Source organism: Hippopotamus amphibius, chromosome 8, assembly GCF_030028045.1.
Source record: "Hippopotamus amphibius kiboko isolate mHipAmp2 chromosome 8, mHipAmp2.hap2, whole genome shotgun sequence".
Lineage (NCBI taxonomy): Eukaryota > Metazoa > Chordata > Mammalia > Artiodactyla > Hippopotamidae > Hippopotamus > Hippopotamus amphibius.
Genome location: NC_080193.1, coordinates 142,897,887 through 142,906,261, shown reverse-complemented (window position 1 = coordinate 142,906,261; position 8,375 = coordinate 142,897,887). Strand labels below are relative to the sequence as shown.

At 44.5% G+C, this 8,375-nt stretch overlaps 1 protein-coding gene across 10 annotated transcripts in view; it reads left to right on the top strand.

Moving 5' to 3' along the window:
* STK39 (serine/threonine kinase 39) overlaps nucleotides 1–8,375 on the top strand; it is a 282,065-nt gene that overhangs the window by 153,691 nt on the left and 119,999 nt on the right. The window lies entirely within an intron of this gene.

Genomic DNA, 8,375 nt, shown 5'->3' with positions numbered 1-8,375 from the left:
ATTGCTGGATGTCTGGAGAGGCTGGGGATAAAGAATCGTTTTGTATTTAACAGTGTGTCCTTTCGCTGCTCTCTCTCTGCTCACATTTTATCACAGGCAGTGAGCAGGCCCCAGGTGTCACTTTACGTACTCTGCCTGGAAGTCTCTTCAGCTGGGTCATTAGGTGCACCGCTCTTCCCACTTTACTGTAGAGAAGTGTTGCCACGCTCTGCGGCGGGGTCCTCTCCCCCTCCAGCGTCCAGGAATATTCTCCGCACTTGCCTTTCTGCCCTCATGGACGACCTTCTTCAAACAACAGCCCTTTCGTTATTTTCCAGTATCTTGCTTGTCAGGAATTCAGGAAGCGCTTGTTCTGACTTGGGGTCAGAGTGGAGTTGAAGCACTTTTGCCAGGACCCCAGGCCACCAAGGAAGCCAGTCTGACTGCCCCGGGGCTCCTGGCATTGTTGCTGCTTTAAGTCCCGCCGCTCCAGTGTGATTCGTGATGTGTCGGTAGTTCCCGGAACCAATAACGCTTCTGTTTTCTTTCTGGCCTTTGTCACCCTCAAGTCCCAGTACGTCTGCTCTGCTTTCAGGAATCCAGATTTGATCATGCCCCTTCCCCCATGGCTACGGGAAAGCCTCTGCGCTTTCCCGTTGTCTGAACTCTAAGCCCCCTGACGTGGTAGCCCACAGAGGGTGTGACTCACAGGCCAGATTTGTCCCATAGACACATCATTTTTCAGGCGGTGCAGAAGAATTTTATTTTAACTTGATGTATGCTGGTTAACACTGAGAAAATCAAGAGCATTCACATAAAAAACCCAAAGCATCCACTTCTCTGGAGGAATCAGAAGATCGGACAACACAGGGCTGCCGTCCTTTGGCAACAGGCAGCTCGTGCGGCGCTCTGGACCTCCCAGGTCCCCACTGGGTCTGCTTTCCATTTCCTCCCTGGTTCCTGCAGGCCTTTGAGTTGTGCATTCTTACTGTGCAGGTTCTCCACACTGCTTTCCAGCCTTATTCTCGGCTGCTTCCCTAAACCCAACCCCTAGACCAGCCCCAGTCCCGCGTGACCCAGCCATGGGACGTGAGTCAGCAGAACGCAGTAAGTTCTTACCTTCCCACCGGGTGGAATAATTTCTCTACTTCTTCTGCCTGGTGAGCTTGACAGATGGTCATCCTCTCTTCCTAGATCTCACAGCATTTGTATCTCTGTTGTAGCATTCACGTTTATGTTAGCTGTCTGTCTACCTCTCTCAGTTGTAAACTGCTCCAAGCTATAGGCTTTTGTTTTATTCATCTTTTGTCTAGAACTTGTCATGAAGGTAGGTATTGAATAAGATTCTGTTGACTGACTGAATAAGTAAGTGATGCGTTGAAAACGCTAAGGTTAGTGCTTTGCCCTGCAGGAGTATACAGCTCGGTATGTCACCTGTTAAATGTAACAGAGTAGAATGATATAAAGGTGCAGGCAAAATATCAGTTGGGAGAATTGGCAAAAGCTTCTTGGATTAGAAGAAAAGAAATAAGTAGAGATTGTGGAAGGGGCAGATCAGGCCGTGATGTTTATGTAAAAAGATAGAGTTGTGAAAGTATTTAATTTGTACAAAACTGGATTGTGGATGTCTGATGGGATATGGTGGGAAATAGTCTTGAAAAGGTAATTTGGAGCAAGAGTATGGAGAGACTGGAATATTAAGGAATCTGCACTCACTCTGTAGGCAATAGTGAACTCTTGTCATTTTTTTCTTTTGGAGAAAGTTCTCATCTGTGATTCATAGCCATATGAAGGATAAAATAGGCTAAGCATTTAGAGGCCAGAAGATGGGTGTTCTTCCTGTTTTTTCCTCTAGGAGTTTTATAGTGTCTGGCCTTACATTTAGGTCTTTAATCCATTTTGAGTTTATTTTTGTGTATGGTGTTAGGGAGTGTTCTAATTTCATTCTTTTGCTTGTAACTGTCCAGTTTTCCCAGCACCACTTACTGAAGAGACTGGCTTTTCTCCATTGTATATCCTTGCCTCCTTTGTCATAGATTAGTTGACCATCGTTTATCTCTGGGCTTTCTGTCCTGTTCCATTGATCTATATTTCTGTTTTTGTTCCAGTACCATACTGTCTTGATTACTGTAGCTTTGTAGTATAGTCTGAAGTCAGGGTGTCTGATTCTTCCAGCTTTGTTTTTTCCCTCAAGATTGCTTTGGCTATTTGCGGTCTTTTGTGCCTCCATACAAATTTTAGGATTTTTTGTTCTAGTTCTGTGAAAAGTGCCACTGGTAATTTGATAGGGATTGCATTGAATCTGTAAATTGCTTTGGGTAGTATAGTCATTTTCACAATGCTGATGCTTTCAATCCAAGAACATGGTATATCTCTCCATCTGTTTGTGTCGTCTTTGATTTTTTCTCATTAGTGTCTTATAGATTTCTGAGTACAGGTCTTCTACCTCCTTAGTTAGGTTTATTCTAGGTTTATTCCTAGGTATTTTATTCTTTTTGTTGCAATGGTGAATGGGGTTGTTTCCTTAATTTCTCTTTCTGATCTTTCATTGTTAGTGTATAGAAATGCAAAAGATTTCTGTGTGTTAATTTTGTATCCTGCAGCTTTACCAAATTCATTGATTAGCTCAGGTAGTTTTCTGGTGGCGTCTTTAGGATCTTCTATGTATAGTATCATGTTGTCTGCAAACAGTGACAGTTTTACTTCTTTTCCAGTTTGGATTCCTTTGATTTCTTTTTCTTCTCTGATTGCTGTGGCAAGGACTTCCAAAACTATGTTGAATAGTAGTGGCGAGAGTGGACATCCTTGTCTTGTTCCTGATCTTAGAGGGAATGCTTTCAGTTTTTCACCATTGAGAATGATGTTTGCTGTAGGTTTATCATATATGGGCTTTATTATGTTGAGGTAGGTTCCCTCTATGCCCACCTTCTGGAGAGTTTTTCTCATAAATGGGTGTTGAATATAGTTTTCACTCCACCCCGCCACACCCCAGTACTTATATTAGTATATGTTTGGTACATAAAAATCAATTAGGGCACTGCTTTTAAAGCTGAAATTTGAGAGACATGTATAATAAAGCTGAGATATTGGCCATTGTAAAGTAGTTATTCCTGGGAATAACTACTAGATTCATGTGAAATGTCCCTGTCAAATTTTATAATGTTTCCATGCGCTGAGTCTTACGATCAGTAGTGTGCTTGTAAACCTTGAGAACTGCCACTTTGACAGTAAGGGGGGAGTGCAAATCCTAATTTGTACTAACAGTGGGCTCTCCTGAGCCAGCATGAGTCAGCCCCACCCCGGAGGTGTTAGCTGAGACAGGAGGCTCTGCAGGTATGTCAGTGAGGCTGGGGTGGAGCGTTAACAACTGTGCTGGAGATGGAGAGCTAGAAATTGATGCGATGTTCATATCCAGCAGAGCATTTGGAAAACAAGACCATGAGATGAAGTGTCCAAGGTCATTGACTTCCATGAGAGAGAGCAGGCCCTGGAGAGCTTGTGTTCTAGCTCACTAGACAACATCTTAGTGAGCTAAGAGCATTTAGTGAGCTAAGAGCAACCGTGTTTGTGCTACAGACAGAGAACAGTAGGAGACAGAGAAGGACAAGAGAGGAGGAGGAGAAAGGTTACCAACACAGCTTTGGAGAAAGAGTGAACTAAAAGAAGAATGGATTTCAGCTGTGTCTGCAGGCTAGCATTATAGCAGCTGAGAGAAGTGTTGAGTCACACCATGGTGACATCATGCAGTCTTGGGGGAGAGAGAGCACGCAGTTTTGGTGGCCTAATGGGGACAGAGGATAGGCTGCGGAAGTGAGGGCAGCAGTTAGAGATGCTCTTTAGAAAAATGTTGCCCGTGAGAGGGAGGAGTGATGGAGTGATTGCTTAAGGAAGCAGCAGAAACTGAGCGCCCCCTCCCCTCCCTTTTTTGGGAGACGTATAGGAGATACTTAAGCATGTTTGTGATTGACATAGAGGAGCCAGGACCTGGCTGTTTGTGTCTTGAAGGAATGAATGAGTGAATAAATGAAGAGTAAGGTAGGAGGTGTTGGTCTTGTAAAGGAAGAAGAATCCATTTTCCTTACACGCCCGGGAAAGGCTAAGGAGGGTGAGGGTGTGAAGACTTTGATCGGGAATAGAGAGCTTGGGGCATAAGTTGGATGGCCTTGGTGATCTCAGGGGCGAGATGGGCACTCCTGTGAGCAGCGGGTAGCAGGGGGTAGCCCCGGAGGCTGGGGTGGGACTCCCAGCACCATCACTCCCAGCAGCGTGAGCCTGAGCCGGTTGTTTACATTTCCTGCGCCTGTTTTTCCTCTGAAAACCGAGGAATAGAGTGATTCTCAGCTTCCAGGGCTACTGTGAGGATAAAAGTGGTTAATATGTTTGTTTCAGGTGCTTGGTCACTTTTGTTACATGAGCAACAGCTGGTATCAGGGCTGGGGAGACCCCCTTAGACGAACAATGAGCACAGCTTCTCAAACCTGAGCCAGGACGTGACTCGCCCCCAGATCTTGTGAAAAGGAAGGTTCTGATTTGGTGTGTCTGGGGTGGGGCCCGAGTCAGCATTTCTGGGTGATGCTGTTGCTGCTCGTCTGGGGGCCGCACTTTGAGTGGCAGGGTTGTAGCAGGACTGATGCCTCACCTGGGAGCGGCCAGTGATCACCTGTGATGGCACCAGGCCGTGTGCCTCCTCTCCACTGGCTCAGGCTGAGCCCACGGCTTTCCTCCGGGTGTGGGTCTGCCGGGAGCGGGCACGGGGGCGTGGGGTACCCATAAGTACAGCATCAAGAGCGTCAGCTGTGGGCTCCAGGCTGCACATGATATGGGGGAAACGGGGAGGGGCTGATGGAAGAGGCGGGAACCGACCCAGGGCCCGAGAGCCCGGTGGGGCCAGGCAGCAGGTGTGCGATGGAGGTGCTGGAGAGCTGGTGGGCACAGGGGCCAACGTCAGAGTATAAGCTGTGGGGACAGTGGAAGTATTTACTGCTGGAAACTTGGTGAGTCTAATTTTATTTTTCAATTTTTAACTTCTGATGATTTAGAAGGCTTTTTGTTTGCTTGGCTATGCCTCAAGGACATTATAAACAGCAATTGATTGGAAACATATTTTCTTCTTCTGGTTCGTAGAATGCCTAAGTAAGAGGAAAGTTACTGGGCGTTGCTTTCTCCCGTGTCCAGGGTGCCCTTGGTGGGCAGATGTGAGATGGGTGGGTGCCCCATCTTGGGTTCAGGCTGTAGTCAGGCAAGTAGTTTGTCCAGCAGGTGGAGGGCAAGTGGAGTACAGGATGCCCAGGGACGGGAAAAGCATTCCAGGGAGATCCTGAAACCCCACTCCAGGCAGAGGTTAACACGGCAGTGGAAGTAGCTGGCCGGTGCCTTGGAAGGAAGGGCATGTAGGACTGAGACAAATTCTACTAAACTGTGGTCAGTATTTCTTTGGGTCACATTCATCCTTTATTCAGGAGTATGTTAGAGAAAAACACTTCCACTTCTAACATATTTAACCCCTCGTATAGAAAGTGCTTCCGTTGGCTCTCTTGTACTCTCGTACACATCCTTCTTCCTGTTCTGGTGTCTGAGGCCAGGTGGCCACCTGAGGTGCTGTATGCAGATCCTGGGTCCTGATATTTATAGAAGGCTCCTCTTCAGAGGGGCACCCCTGGGAAGACGAGTCAGACTGCTCCGGGGACTGTGTCCCTTGTGGCCGCCGGTCCCTCTCCCTGGCTGCTCTGTCCTAACTGCCTCTGACACCTGACCCCATGGCCACAAGAACTGGCCAGGGAACCACACCGTTGTTCCCTCTGTCTGTCTGGTGGAGCCTGATTTCTTTTTCTGTGGGAATTAGAACTTCATTTCTATAATGGATTTTCATAAAAATGCTGTTTCGAGGAAGGGAAGATAATATTACTCTCCTTTTCAGAGGTATGGTATAAATACAACTGCCCAAGTGTATTTTATTCCCAGTTTTGGGGATAAATGTTATTGCATGAAAAACTTTGTCTAACCATGCTATTGCCAGCTGTGACCTGAGGAATTTGTGGGCTTATGAATACCTCTAGCCATCGCTTACATTGAGTTCATTTCTCTGAGAAGCATCGGGTTATTTTTTTAAACCCCCACTAGAGAAAAAACTGTATTCAACCACCTCGTGGCTTTACTGAGTGAGTGAGCCATTTAACAGAATAAGAGCGACGTAACAGGAATGCAATCAGAGTTCCGCGGGTGGGCAGCCTCCATGCTGGACATTGTAGGGGTGGGGGAGGATAGAAGCTTTCACACATCTTTTTTTTTTAAAGCATCTTTTTGTAGATTATTTTCCAGTTCCTAAATAAAAACTCCATTGGTTTAAACTATGTGAAACTTAGTTGCCTTGGCTCTAAGACCTAGGAGTTGGCCATCATCCACAAGGATGTAACTTTGTAAAATTGCTTTCTGGTCTCTTCCACAGAGGTCAGTGTCACATAAATACACCATGAAATCTGGGTTTCAAAGTATGCTGCGAGTTTTTTCCTTTCCAATAAACTGAGACGACAGTCTTAAGGAATGAATTAGTATTCTTATTCTTGCTACACTTAACACCAGCATTTTATGCTGCATAGATTTTTGAGTGTTCTTTGCCCTAACTCCTCCATTTATTTGTTTAACCAATATTTACTACTTAAAGGCCCATCCCACCATTTCTTTCAGTACCCAAGGCTATAATCCTAGACATTTTGCTTTCTCTTTCTCTCTTCCAGCAAATAAAACTAAGAGGAGGGAGGCAGTCAGGGCTCTACAATAAAATAGACATAGAAGATGGCCATTTTATTGTCTGTAGTTGGATCCCACTTGTAGAAATAAAACGGACAGATTTTGTAAACAGAGTGAGAGGAAAAAGAGCATAACCTAAGTTTTCGGGTGTGAAGATGAACGCTGACTGTTTTCAGAAAGAGATTTCTGCGGTGTCATTGTTTGAATGCGTACTTGAAGAATACTCATTTGTCAACCATGCTTGGGTTTTACGGTCTCAGTGAAGGTAGAGTTTTGTTCTGTCTATGATCCACAATTTTACTTGACTTCTCACTTCTTAGTAGTATATTTTGTAGTAAATGTGGCTTTAAATGCTTTCTTTTAATGTAGTCATTAGCGGATCTGCCTCTCTGTTGCTCTCATCACGATTAGTGTTGCTAAGAAAATAATTCATTTTACTGTGTACGTCAACAAAATTTTCTCTTCCTTCATTCCTTTCTTTGTAGCTTTAAAATGAGCAATCTGTTCTGAAAATCCTGAAGCGTGCATTTCAGCATCTTTTCTACAGTACTTTGGCAACATCTATAAGCGTCATTAAATAGGTCTTTCCAATGACTCAGAACACAAGTGGAAAAACTATCTTATGCCAAGCACAGAAGGCGTTTTACTAAGTGCTAAGTGTTTTGAAGGTGAATTAGTTAAAAAATGTTTTTTGAAGTGGAGAAAAAAAGCTTTTTTTTTTTTTTTAAAGAAATTGAGTGTAACCATTTGTAATTATGGATAAGAACCTTTTGCTTCTTTTTTAAGTTTCCATGTTGTAGCTCAAGACCAAGTGGTCAGGCTTATTGTACGGGTTCCACATGATAATGCCTTCAAATCAGAACCAACCCCGAGTCTGCATGGTTTGTGACGTCACGTTGATGCAGCACGTGCAAATGCTTACTCTACGCCTAAAGTCTGTGGTTTTTCCCTTGGGACTCGTGAACTTCCTGCGGGATAACTGAGTAGTTTCTATGATGGAAAATAGTCTTCATGTCATACTCGTTCAAAGTCCTGACAGGACATTTTAAGCTGCTTTTTCACAGTTATGTTCCACAGCACAGGAAGACTCATTTGAATGGGAGTCTGAAGACTTTTTTTCTTGCCTTCGTTTTGTCCTTACACCTATGTGATACCTTGGGTCACTTTCTGGGCCTTCGTTCTTCCATCTGTGAAATGAGGGGGTTTGACTAGACAGTCTCCAGGGTCCCTTTCCAGTTGCGGTTTCTCCGGATCAGTGGCCCACTGGCTGTACTGGTCACGTCATGTTCGCTCGCTGCACTGCTTTGTCTAATCACGTCTCAGTCCATTTTTTTTTTTTAAAGCAAATTACTTTGTTCAGAGGCTGATTATTCTCCGTCATCCTGTCCTTTGAAAAGTTTTGCCTTTCCAACCACGGAGACACTTGGAAAGCGTGCCCCACAGACCACATCTCTATCCTAGTGTGAAATTTTTTGAAATACTTGCAAAAGATTGTTTTCATCTGTTTAAGCCATCTGACACAGCTGCTGATTATTTTGCTGTGTTCCTAGCAATCTCACAAATCTCAAAAGTGCTATAAGGTGTGTTAAGAGTTTTTTTATTGAGATATAATTAACATATATGTGACAATAAAACACATATTTAAGGTG